The sequence below is a fragment of the Calonectris borealis genome, chromosome 16 (assembly GCF_964195595.1).
Source record: "Calonectris borealis chromosome 16, bCalBor7.hap1.2, whole genome shotgun sequence".
Lineage (NCBI taxonomy): Eukaryota > Metazoa > Chordata > Aves > Procellariiformes > Procellariidae > Calonectris > Calonectris borealis.
Window position 1 is genome coordinate 21,151,861 of NC_134327.1, and position 13,362 is coordinate 21,165,222.

At 45.0% G+C, this 13,362-nt stretch overlaps 1 protein-coding gene across 3 annotated transcripts in view; it reads left to right on the plus strand.

The window, feature by feature from the left end:
* The first annotated feature begins 8,329 nt into the window (after positions 1 to 8,329).
* The window catches only part of SLX4 (SLX4 structure-specific endonuclease subunit), a 36,111-nt gene continuing 31,078 nt past the window's right edge, over positions 8,330 to 13,362 (plus strand). The window contains exons 1-2 of one of the 3 annotated variants that reach the window (XM_075165945.1): positions 8,330 to 8,462; positions 9,226 to 9,329. The gene's annotated coding sequence lies outside the window, so the exon portion shown is untranslated. Of the gene's footprint in view, positions 8,463 to 8,634; positions 8,945 to 9,225; positions 9,330 to 13,362 lie in introns of those variants that run through there. The other 2 variants (XM_075165943.1, XM_075165944.1) reach the window with 2 other exon arrangements.

A 13,362-nucleotide genomic window follows, 5' to 3' on the forward strand; every position in this document is an offset into this window, starting at 1 on the left:
GAGAGTGTGGAGGGAAAACAGGAGAATCTGCAGCCACGAACCCTGTTAGCCGTGTCTTTGAAAATGGAGTTTAGCCCTTTGAATCCTTTCTAAGGAGCAATGGCCGTTCAACAGAAGAGGCCTTTGTAACAGAAAATGCTGCACTAGATTTCCCTCTGTGCGTCTGGTTTACACCATGCAAACTGGTTTTCAAGAATTCTTTCTCTTGCTCAGTGGGGGCTTTGAGACAGCTGTGATATTTGTTTAGCTTATCTTTGAATTGCCGGATCAAGTTGCTGGAACTGGATTTGGTTAACTGTTTGGATGCTCTGCTGGCCAGGACAACCTCCAGCTCTTTCCCTGAACACCGTGAGCTCCAATCAGCTAAAGGAAGCCTGACTCTGCAAAGAGGAATGAAAAGGGGCTGCTGCATGGGGTACCATTTTAGAAGTTTTATTAACATCACCTAAATTTCATTTTTATTCAGATGCGGAAGAGGAACTAACGTGACAGTTTAGGGGGTGTTGAGAAGAACAAGGAGCCACCTTCTACATCCCTAGGGTAGCTGTGTAGCTCAGCTAGAGGACACAGCTCTTGATCCAGCTCCTGGTAAGATATAGATGGCATCTTTTGATTATGCTGGGATTCCTTGATTGTGCACTAAGAAAATACCCTTAAATTGTCCATACTCAAAGATTAGAAGAGTAAGCCAGCAGCTAAGCTGGCATCGGTAAACATGCATAAGGTTTTGCTCCTGGAAGTAGACAACATATGTGGAGTTCACCTATGCACTTCAGAGACTGGGCAGCATTCCTGTCTTCTGAGTAGATGTAAGATCCTTTGCCATCCAAATTGACGTAAATGTGCAGCAAAAATTACTAGATGCTATACACGGATGTACAGACCCTTGTAGGACACTTGAAAGGAGCAATACAATGTGGCCACTTCACAATGCAGGGTGTTCCATGAACACAGACTGAAGAAATTAAAACCTTCGGTGATTTTCTGGTGCCGGCAGTACGGCAGGTGAGTGCAGTAGCCTGCAAGCTGGTCACCTGGTGCTCACTGCTAAAGTGCCTAAAAATAGCATCTGTTGATGTAATGCCTGAAGCTGGGTGCTAGTTTATAAAATTTGATGCAGTGAGAAGCAGAGCATGGTTACTGTGAGACGGTTATGAACTGTCTGACACGTCTTTAACCTCTCCAGTCCTGGGAATCCTCCAGGAATCCCAGCAGCCCTGGAGGTGCTAATTTTTTGCCATGAAAGATTTGTGACTAAAAGATCAAATAAGATTTCTGTTACTGGAGTGCAAACCTACCCTTTGTCACTGTACCCATCAAACACGGTGAGGGGTGGTGATAATCCTGGGAGCCCGTATGCAGCAAGGAGCAGTAGCAGCAGGATCAGGAGGGTGCTTTGACCCAAATCTCACATACTTTGTCATGCTGCTTTGTCTAAGCTTCATCATTGCATGCACCAGCAGCCTCTCCGGGTCCTCACCTCTCAGACTCAGCTTTCCCTTTTATTTTGCAAAGACCTGCAGAGAGTGCTGGTGTGTGAAGATTTTATGCATGGCTAACAGAAGAGATCCTAGTGGAAAAGGGGGATGTATGGCATCATGTTGATGAAGACAAACTAAAGTGCTGATAGAAATACAGGCGAGCTGCTCGAAAGCTAGTCTGTAGATGTCTTTGGCTCTGAAAGGGCCTTCACGTGAAATGCAACGGTGGGTCTTCGGTAAACGAGCGGTGTAAAGGATGAGTTGTTTCAAACGTGGTGGTAAAAGGGAGGCATGGGAAGCTAGTTAGAGCCTGGTTTTTCACTTTCTGTACAACCTCAAAACATGCTGTGCAAGCAGAGGCGGCTTGTGTGGATCTTCCATCAGAACTTCAGTGCTGTTTGTAGTGGTGAAGCCGCGGTTGTGCGCTTCCAGCTCCCATCCTCTCCACTCAGATACTAAATTACTCATCCTCAAAAGTGCTGTATCACTAACTAGTTTCCATCTGGCTTGTGCTCTTCCTGCAGCGAGAGTAGTGCCCCCTGATTTTTCTAGCATATTGAGGTGAACCAAGAGTCCCAAGTGTGCAACATGTGGGAATGGTGCTGTGAAGTGCCCAGCACAGGCTAGTTGTGTCCTTCTTCCTTTTCCAAATTTCCCCATGGGTTGGAATTGGGGATCTCCACCCTGGAAGAATCTCATGGAGCTTATTTGTTTTCCTGGCTGTAAGCAATGCTGAACCCTGCTTTGTGCAGAAAATTGATCTATCAGGTTTGATTTTTACTGGGACCTTATTAACTGCTGCCTGTCTCTTTTTCTTCTTGTTGTTTTTTGGGGGATTTTTTGTTCAGAAGTGGCTTTGAGCATGGGTTGGGTTCTTTTTTCTACAAGTTAAAACTTTGTGCGCTGACAAACTGTTGGTGATAAACAGCGTGGCCTTCTCTCCTGCTCTGCCCAGGCTCATCAGCTGTGGAGTCAAACCTATATCCTCCAGGGCAAAAGATGGAAAATATTTATAGGCAGTGAAATCCAGTTTGAAAGGACGTTCCTGAGACCTCGTGCTTTTAAACTTGGACAGAGTCCCTCTCACGTCTGGCTCAGGACCTTGAAACTGGACCGGCCCATAAAGTAGTTCACTGGGCCAGATTGAGAATGGAGTTTTCTCTCGTCCAGACTTCCTGCTGAGACTATCGAGAGTGTCTTGGGTAGGCTCCAGGTCTATGATTTATGGACAAACCACAGGCCAGGAATCTGCAATCTAAGCTCCTTGAGCAGCAACTGTTTAAAACATTATGGGAAGAAATGGCCACTGTTTCCAAAAGAAGAAAACTTGGGAGCCATTAATAATGTTTAGCACTTCTGTAGTGCCTCACAATTGTTAATTAATCCTCCCACCCTCCTTGTGAAGCAAGTCAGAATTATTCTTATTGTACAAATAAGGTCTGCATGGAGCTTAAATACATTTCCCTAAGAAACACAGTGAATCTGAGTTAGGGACACAGCCCAGAACTCGAGAATCCCAGCGAAAAGTGAAACAAACCTCCTCCAGGATCCAGAGGCATAAAGACAAGTACCTGCTGGGTTTGGATGAGGCAATCAGCACTAATGTAACAGCAACTTCAAGAGCATCTCTGCCCAATCCCCTGTTCATTTGGAAATTCTTCCCAGGGCACCTTATCCGGTGACATCATGTGCTTTCACAGTAACCCCCGGGTTCAAAAATTCCTGGGATTTCAGAGGAGACCTGGAAGCTTGGCTGCTTACTGGAATTATCCTGTACAAAGTCCTTTTCAGCTGGTTGTCTCCCCTATTGCTTGGGAAGAAGAGGATGGCATGCTAAAATCTATCTTGCTATCTTTCTCAACCCAGAACAGCTCACCTCCTGATGCTTCTGGAGTGGGTCGCACACACGTTTTCCTTTTCTTTCATCAGCAGGAAGCTTTTCTTCCAGAAAAAAAGAAGTAATTCTCCCTCAGAATCATCTTCCGTTTCTCCTTTACCTCCTCCTTTACACTTAACCTCCATCTTCTCTAGAACACTTAGTGGCCGATGCTGTGGTTACCGCACCGTCCAGGCCAAGAGGGCAGTTTATCTGCCTGGACAGTCATTTTCCCGTTCTCGCCCACGACAGAAGGGTGCTCCTTGGTGCTGTCTCCCACTGTCAGACCTGGAGCCCCTTCTAGCAAGAATTTTATCTCAAATCACAAGCCCCTTCCCATCGCACTCCTCCTGGAAACAGTCTGGAGCGTGAACGAGTGGGAATGGGTAAAAAAGTCTGCCGTAAGTCCTGGTTGAAATGGAATAGTTGGCAGGAGAGCAAGGGCCAAAGGCTTCTGTGAGTACTTAAATTTGTAAGGACTCCTGATTGTCTCATTGCTGTTGATGTATTTACAGCAGCAGAAAGGATGAAAAACGGGTGAAAGAAGCAGAGTTTCCTCCTCTTTTTAAATCTATATGGCAAAAGGTATTGTAACGAATAGTCCATTAAACATATCTGTCCAACTTTATTCCAAATGTCAAGATATGATCTGGAAGGGATTTGGGGTCAGGTAATAGTAGTTACCAAAGAAGCAGTCTGTGAAGCCAAGCAAAGCTTGGTTCTCCTTTTGCAGCCCAAGTAAATAAGGGGTAATTGGGGTTAAAACCTGATCCAGAAGTAAATCAGTAAGTAAATCCTTCATGGAACTGTTCCAAATTAAACTCTTAGAAACGCAGGAAGTCAGAGCTGTGACAGGAGGTAGAGGGAGATTCAACTTGAGTTTTGTTTCACTGATGTATCTCAGTCACTGGACTGTCTCAAGTGGTTTAGCAGATATTTTAAAAAAGCAAGTGTTCTAAGTTATCTTGCAATATGCTGCAAGACATCAAAGGATATGGATTTTTTTTTTTTTCAGTTGGGCCACTGTATTTTTAATGTGTTTAGAGATTCTTAGCATGTGTTTAATGCCCAGTGCCCTCACTGAATGATGGTGATTCTTCCTGGAAATTGTATTTGATTTCACCTCCCGGGAGAACAAGGCAAATTTTGGTTTATAACAAGTTAATTTGATATGCACACTAACTCGTGCTGTGTGACTTACTGAATGGAAACATGCATATTTTTCTGGCAGGCTTACAAGAGGATGCCACTTATGGTGGCATGCACCATCCCAAAATTCACACTTCAAAGAAACAAACAAACAAACAAACCAACCTGCTCTTGAGGAAGATGCTGCATTGTTGCTTGTTTTGCCCTTTCAAGAAGCTCAGTGCGCTGAGTATTGTGCCGAGCTCTGTCATCTAGCATGGCCAAAGTCCATGAGAGGGGCAGATTAAGACAATAAATTAATGCAAAACTTAAACTTTACTCATTGGAATTGGCCCCCGTGGCTGCTTCTCTGGTCACTGCTGACCTGGATTGAATCAATTTGTATTGAAAGCTTTAAAAAGTTCATCTGGAGCTGCAAAGAGCCACGAGCGTTACAAGTCTTAACACAGATCAGTGGCTCCGCCCATCAGGCTGAGCAGAGATAACAAAGTGAAACAGAAACTTTGAGAAATGCTGACTGTAGCATACTGAGGATAGATGTGTATATGTATATATAATGTGTAATGTGTATATTCATAGCTATATAGATAAACAGTTTTACATATTTACTATAAATACCATTGCACAGTGAATTCAAGCACAGTTATTTTAAAAACATTTTAGTATTGGCAATAGTGTCCACAAGTTCCATAATCGTTGATTTCTGCAGAGACAGCTCAAAACCAAAGTGTGATAGTAAATATCCTGTCTTTCGCAACGTGTATCCGAAGTGTTGCTATTTCAGGGACCCGCCTGTATCTATACCGTTGTAATTCATGGGAGAGTACCACTAGCATGCATTACATTAAGCCAAGATTTTCATACTAGAGTTAAAGCACTGGGGCCCTAGGCCATCTCTGATCCAGACCGGTTCCCTGGTGGGGAAAAAAAGTGAATTATTAAAAAATTGCTAGCAGAAGTCCAGTAGGTCTGCATAGGGAATCAGAGAGCCTGTCTCTGGTCAGCTGCCTGATTCTGGGAGAGGTGCTTCTCCTCTCTGCACCTGTAGCTGCGGCTGCGTCTTCTAGCTGATGTTGGGCACAAATACCGAATAGAACCTGTTGCAGCAACCACGTCCTTGTTGCCTTCAGGAATGGTTAGAGGCCTTGAAACATCCTGTGAAATAGATACCAGATTGGTAGCCAGTACGTACTGTCAAATGTTGGTGCTTTTGAACTCGTCTGTATTGGAAATACCGCAATTTCTTTGGCTCTTTTCAATGCAGACTTTTAAAAGGCTCAGGACGTTTGCGTTCCTCGCATTGAGTGCGGTAAGCTTTAAAGGATACAAGTGGTGAAAAAGTAGATGCTTGTGCATGTTATACATTTCTCAGGGGCCCTTTTCTTGGGCACCTCAGCACTTTTGGAATAGAAAATTGCATTTGACTACGTGAAACGCAGTAGAAGAGCTGGAGGCTGCAGCGTTGCCTGGCAGCCGCAGTGTGGAGGCTGGTCTGGCTGAAGGCGCGCGTTTGCTGTGTTCAGCGCAGCTTCGAACGCCGGTGGGCGGTTTCCCCGACTGCAGGTGTGTGACGGGGTTTGCAGGCTGTCCGGCACCTTCTGGAGATGCCTCTCCAAGTCCTCCTGGTGCCCTCCTCAGCAGCACCTCCCAGGCAGGACGCGGCCGTTCGGGTGCGATACCAGCTGTGCTGTGCGGTAGCTGGTGGGACGGGAACGTGAGCTGGCGCTTGCCGAAAGCCGACGTTTTACCTGGGCTGCTTGTCAGGGTCAGCCTCGCCCGCTTGGTCCCGGCCTCAACTCACCTGCTGAAAATACAGGTGAGGATATGAAGGCAAAGCTCAGTTTGCTTGGGATAAACTGTCTTCCCTAAACTAAGTTTCCTGCTTCTCCAATGCTTAGTTTGGGTTATTCTTTCAAATATTTGGTGCTTTTGAATTCAGTTCGCATTTAGGGTATTGTGCAACAAAATGTTACTGTGACTTGGCTTAGCCGTCCTTGTGGAACCAACGCGGTGTCAGTACGTCGTAACCGGAGTATTTTTCAGTATGTTTGTGCAATGTTCGCTTGCAAGTTGTTGCAGGATTTTCTTCAGAGTGCTTCTAATTCCCGTAAGTGTAGCAACTCGAGAAAGAACTTGAATAAACTAGCAGACATGTTGAAAGACACAAACCAAAGGATTTCTTCATATCAGTTTTGGGTTCTCATACTGACACGGCATGTTGCATCTCCTGGGGAGATTCACTGCAGAAAAAACACCGATCAGTCCTGCCAAAATAACGAAAGGCACCAATTCTTTGCTTAAAATTCAAGGGTTTCCAGCTAAAATTGTTTGAATTTCACATGGGTTAAAAAATAAATTGCTTTGCTGGAAGTGAAAAAGCATGGTGCTTCAGGAGCTTGTTCCTTTTTAAAAGTTGTAGTTAATGGTTTTTTCTGTAAGCTTTCCAAACAGGCAGTGCTATGACAGTGTCAGTTTCTTTTGGTGATGTCAAATTACGGATCAAGATGTAATTATGCAAAAATAAGTGTTACGTGTAAAGGAGCCATCATATTGCTCACAATTAGTAGTAGTGCTTCATATTCGTTAGTAAAGCGCCTCTCTTGATGTTTTTGAAGCAGACTGATAGGAATGTCAGCCCCAGCGTGTTCTGTGTGCTGCTAACCCCCTTCCCTCTGCCTCTTGGCCTGTAAAGAAGTGTTACCCACGAGTAATTTTGGTTCTTGCCGCATCCATACCAAGTGTTGAGAAAGAAATCCTGATTTCAACACAAAACATGCATTCAAAACGCAAATCCAGAGCATGAACTCTCTGACACCCACCGCATCTCTGGTGATTTTATACCTGCAGACCTTTGGCCACAATTAACTATTCATTTGGAGGAAATGATTGTTGATCCTGACTCCAAGTTAATATTCAGTATGACATCTCCGAGCCTGAACTGAATGTAGTGGAAAAATGGCATCCATTTCCCTGTTCAACCCCAGGTAGTAAGAAGTATGAAATAAAAAGGCTGCTTCTTTTGACAGAGAAGCTCGGTAAAAGCTTGAGCTATGCCACTGCTCGCCTTGACATTTCAATACTTCCATTAATTTCCATCTGAGCAGCACAGCATTCATTATAACCCCAAAGCATCACAATTACAATGGGCTTTAGCTGCAGCTCTGCAGCCTGCAAACTGCACCTTAGGTTTTAGATGTGAAGACGACTGACTCTGCATGACAGTTCCATGCTCATGAGCAGGTGGTATGTATTCCTCTCCCTTTTTACAATTTATATTTTTCTATAGAGGAGTATTTAGATTGGAATTCTTTAAAAATATTAATAGCTGTATGCTTTCCTCTTTCGGTGGTATTTTGTCCAGACTAGTTATTCACCGCAGTTACAATCAGAGCCGAGGCCCTGATCAAACGCTCCAGCATTGTACGTTCCCCGGGCCGGGGCCGGGCTCGGCGGAGGCCCTGACGCGCTGCAAGGCCGCGGGAGGCGGCCGGGCCCGCCGCCGCTTCCCCTGGAGCACGGCCGCCCCCGCTGGCCGCCGTACTGCCCGCCTGGGGCTGGGTTCGCCTCAGGAGGCGCGGCTGCCTGCCCGGCGGGAGGCTGCCGGCCGTTCCGCGGGGCGAGGAGCAGGGAGCGCCGCGGGTCGCCCCCAGCCCCCGCTGACCGGGGGGGCCTGCCAGGGGGGCAACGCGAACGGAGACGGAGAGGGGGACATCACCATAGCAACCATTGGCGGGAAGCGCGTGCGCCTGCGCGGGCAGGGTGCGGCCCTGGCCGTGCGCGCATGCGCGGGCCCTGCCGGCGGGACGCTGACAGGGTCCTCGCGCATGCGCACCGTGCCCGTTGCGGGTCAAGGGAGACGGTTGGTGCCCCGCGCATGCGCTCCGGCTGGACACCGGAGCTCCCCGCCGTGGCGGCGGGGCGCGAGGAGCGGCGGGAGCCCGTGCCGCGGCGGAGAGGTGAGCGGCGGGCCGGGGCGGCGGGCCGACCGGGCGGGGCAGCGCTGTGACAGCGGCGGCCGTGCGAGCCGCGCCGCGCAGCGGCGGACGGCGTGACGTCATGACGCCGGCGCCATCAGCGGTGCGGCGCCACCTGCTGGCGGGGAGGCGGTGGCGGTGAACCCTGGGGCTGGCGTCACCTTCGACGACGCGGTGACGCCAGCCTCAGGGTGCGACGTAATCTGCATGAGGATTCGACGTCAGTGGTGGGGCGTCATCCGCCGGAGGAGCGGGAGGCGGCTTCCTCGTGTGGGCCAGGGTGCGGCTCAGGCGCGGAGGCCTCGGTTCGCCACAGGCCTCCCTGGCGCTGCCGGGGCGCGGAGCCTGAGGTGAGCCCAGGCCTTCGGCCGCGGGGACCCGTCACAGCCGCAGCTACAGGGAGCAGAAACCCTGGGCGCCGCCGAGCGTGGCCGTGGAGCGCTGACGCGTTAGGGGACCTCGGGGTGGGTTGGGATGGGTAGCAGCTGTTCGGTAGGGCGAAGCCTCCATCCTTGGCGTTAACATGGCATCAAAAGCAAAAATTCAGTGATAAAGCAAAGGCAAAGTTGTTCAGCGGGTGGCCTGATTACGAGGGTGTCAGAGTTTAAGCAGGCATTGACTGCTAGGAAGAGTCATTAAAAAGTGCTTAACACGTCCAGTCTCAAAGCACGCTTCTTTAAAGCAATTCTGAGGAGTCTGCTGGCTGCTTCGTGAAGCAACGTGGAATTCTGTCTTTCTCTTCCAGGCTTGGGGGCACGAGGAACAGCGTATGGGCCTGCCTTGAGGGGAAACAGTGGGTGTCGGCTGCTTTACTGACAACGCTTTGTCCCTGATCCTGCAGATACACAGGTGCCTCTTGTAACCGTGCTGTTTTTAAATAAAGCAGAAATTACGCATTTGTTGGGAGAAAAACATATATTATTTGCACTAAATAGTTTGACTCTAGTAAAGCCCAAAGGCAGTAACATTGACTGATGCTCAGTCTTTTGACTCCTGTGTAAACTCTAAAAAAATCACAGGCTGGGTACAGTCACTGTTTTAACTACAAAAAAAGAGCCTTGTGTGGTGGCTTTCATATCTACTTAAGATCCTATTCTTCATCTCCCTCCTGGTCCCTCTTCTCTCCTTTGATTTTGCTGTTTGGATTAAAACAGTTTTCTGGATAGCCAGAAGACATTTTATTGCTTTACACTGCAGGGATGTCTCAGAGGCAGACTGGAAACAGAATTTTTATGATAAGCTTTACATTTGGAAGAAAATGGACCTCAGGTTCTTTTGATCATTTGATTTTCCCACTGGGTCAATTTTAATTACAGTTTTTTTCCAAAGAAACTGTCAAATGGTAGAAAATAGCAATTTAAACAGGACGTTTGACACATTATTGTATCCTAGTGAAATTCAAACTATGCGTCAGGGTCCTCAGTTGAATTCAAGGCCCTTCTCCAGAGTTTCTAGAATTTTCCTGAAAGCTAAACACGGAGAAATTGACATTGTTGTCTGAGAGCTGACCTCTTACTGTTATTGTGGGGGTCTGGGGAAGATACACATTTATGCATCCCTGAGATCATTGGTATGGTACCAGAGTTTCCCAGAGCACTCACAGCAAGTCTATAGGTAACAATATATTTGGATATTGAGAAGGTGAAGGAACTAAGTTAATAAAAGGAGAAGGTATTTTAATAGGAAGAAATTTAAAAATATATTTTCAGAACAGTAAAGCAAGTCTGTTTATGATGGACACTGGAGTATGGAGAACAGATATGATAGCATGGAAACATAAAGCAACATATCCACAAAGTAATATGTTGTGTATTTTACTGTAGGTCTTATATGTGATTTTAGCTGAGAAGAGAGCAAGTTGCTTGTTGTTATACATTAATGAAATGTTAGTGTAAAAGATGTATTATTAGATCACCTGTAGAAATCCATGATGAGTTTGGTCACCTTTTCAAAGTAGGCATCTTTCTATTTTAGAGAATGTGGGGAAATCAAGATACCAAGTTAAATTTCACTTTATATTTGGCTTTTGTGATGGTAAGCTTTGACATAATCACAAATCAGAAGCTACACTTTTTGGGAAAAAATAGTATCAGTAGAACTTACATTGTTTTAAGTGAACACGCCCTTTAGAATAACCGTGTCTTCCTGGAGAGAAATGGCTTGAGTATTTAAAGTGTTCTTATTTCTCTTTATATTCACTTTTTCATTAAATATTCAGTTGATTTTCTTGCCACAAACATCCATAACGCTGATTGCTCCGTTCTTGATCTACAAAACGATGGCATTGTCTGACATGGTTGAAATTACCCGTGTCAGCGTGGAGCCAGACACCTGGGAGAAGGTCACGCTGGCGTCACTTCGGAAGAATGATGGGCTGGGTGAGGCTTTGTCCTGGGTACGCAAAAGGCGGGTTGAAACTGCACCGTTCCTAAGCTGTATGCCACTGGTGCTGTGTGACCTCTGGGCAATGCGTGCTCTTTTGAATGAATCATGCTGTAGGTTCTCTGTACAATGTCACCACTATAAAGGAAACACAAGCTTTTCACTGTTACAGTATATGTAGCGATACGGCCACGGACTCGTATAGGGACCTGCCATTGTTCTGATTATCTGTCCGGACTCCTAACTCCTTTGTAGTCATTGCTTCCCAGGATAGATTTACCTATCCTGTAAGTATGGCCTCGTCCCAAGACGATGACTTTGTGCTAGTTTACCAAGTGTCTTGCATCCTTCTGCCTCTGTCTGTCGTCAACACTATCTAACGGTTCTTTTCTCTGCATCATCAGACAGCTTGATCAGTGGTGGTTTGTGTCTCCCAGCTCATTTCCTAAGTCTAAGTAACAGAAAACAAGTGGGAAACATACATGCTCAATGACTGCTGTTTGCAGTTGCAGTTTGAAACCTATCTAGCTACATTTTAATAATTTTAAATGTGTTGTATTGATTTTGTATGATTTTAATTAATCATTTTGTCCCTCGATACTTCTTTAATGGTTTACAAAAGAATTACATCTCTGTAACACAGAGAGATCTCATTAAAAAGCTATTAGCTTACCATAGGAGATCTTGGTTTTCATAAAACTGTGTTGATTGTTATTAATTTTATTATCCATCTTTATTCATCAATTCCCATATAAGCCATTTCTTTAACTGCCTGATGTTGATCGCAGTCTTAAAGATGACTGTTCACTTCCCTAATTGTCCTTTTTGAAAAGTCACAGTGACTTCTGCTTGAAAATGATCTGATTCTGTTGACAGAGATACCTTCAATAGCTGTTGTTCAGTACGCTTTGGATTACTGACAAATAGGCTACTACCATCAATATCATGGGATGGATGTTACAAGAATATGTAGTTCTGCATATTCTCAGTATTAAGAGTTTTACAGTTTGTTTTATGATGATCTAGCGGCCTTGGTAGGTTTTTCTTTTTTGGTTTTGATGTACACCAAAAAATCTTTTTCAGAGTCCGTAACTTTTCTGACCAGAAAACTAATCTTAGGTAATTTTACCTCCTTCTCGTTTTATACAATTCCTTGTTTATATTCAGTGCTATCCAATTCCCTTATCAAGATGTTATTTTACATATTTGTTTTTATTATTACTCTGATTACTCCTGTTTCTCTGAAAACCAAATTAGGTTTTAATAAGTATTGTTCTCTTTATTGATTTTTTGGGCCTCTAGTGAAATGTTTTTATTCAGTCCTTAATTCTCCATTGTATTTTTCTGTTTAAATTAATAATTTGTTATTGTTTTCAATCAAATCAAATAAGCATTTTTGAAACACCAACTGCATATATTTCTGATTTGTATGCTACTGTGTTTGCATACAAGCCATGAGCATTTGCACCTGAGCAACCGTTACTTTTTATTTTTATGTTCACTTCCCCTTTATCCTTCCAGAGGAGGTATAAAGTAAAAATTTCTATTTCGGTGAAGTGCTTTATAAGGTAAGGTTAGTTGCTACAGCGTTTGAAAGATAGAAGGACATTTTGTCATGTAAGTAGTGATATAAAATTCATGTCTGGAATGTGGTAGGTTTTTTACTGGCTATGAAATGCGTTACCATGTGTACAAGGTACTAGCAGGGGGAGGTGTAGTCTTTAAAAGAAACGTGAGCATGGTACTCTGACGGGATATCAGGTAATAGAAGTGGGTAGTGACAGGTAGATGTTGATACTGGTCATTGCTAAGATTGCTCGTTAGAATCCGATTATGATTTTCATAGCTATTATTTCCTTGCTTATATAGACTTGAGTTAATTTGTCATTTCCTATATTTCTGCATCTGGTTTTGTTATCCTTTTCTGGCACAGGAAAGCTGGACAAGAGGGTTGGTACCTGACTTTGAATTCCTGTTCTGCACTTACATTTGTTCTCTCCTCATAGAACAAGCGCTGCTGTCTTCAGTGTTAATTTATTTGCACTTCTACAAACACAGAGACCCTGCACTGTACAGATCTAGTGTTGTGTCTTTGTAGAGTAGTGTCGGTGATAAAGGTATTGGTTAGTGCAGGAACCTGGAGAGAACAGGCTATAGTGAAGAGGGTCTCTGAAAGTATGGAGGATAATACTCTTTTTCGGAAGTTATACTGTTGACATGTAGGTTCTTCTCCATCAGGAACCTGTAGGAAGATTTTTTGTTACAGGATTTGGTCTGGAAGAATCCCTAGGGACCGCCTTCTGGTGTGGTTTCCAGAATAAACACTATAGAAATTCTTTCCCTTTGCAGTATTTGGACTGGCTTGATTGAAAGTTTTGCTACCAACCTTCAGATCTTCAGGCCGCAGCTTTCAAAAAAGGAGAAGGGGAGTGGGGCGATAAAACTTTCAGTGCCAGCACAACAGCGTGCATCCCATCATCCTGTCTACTGTCAACACGCT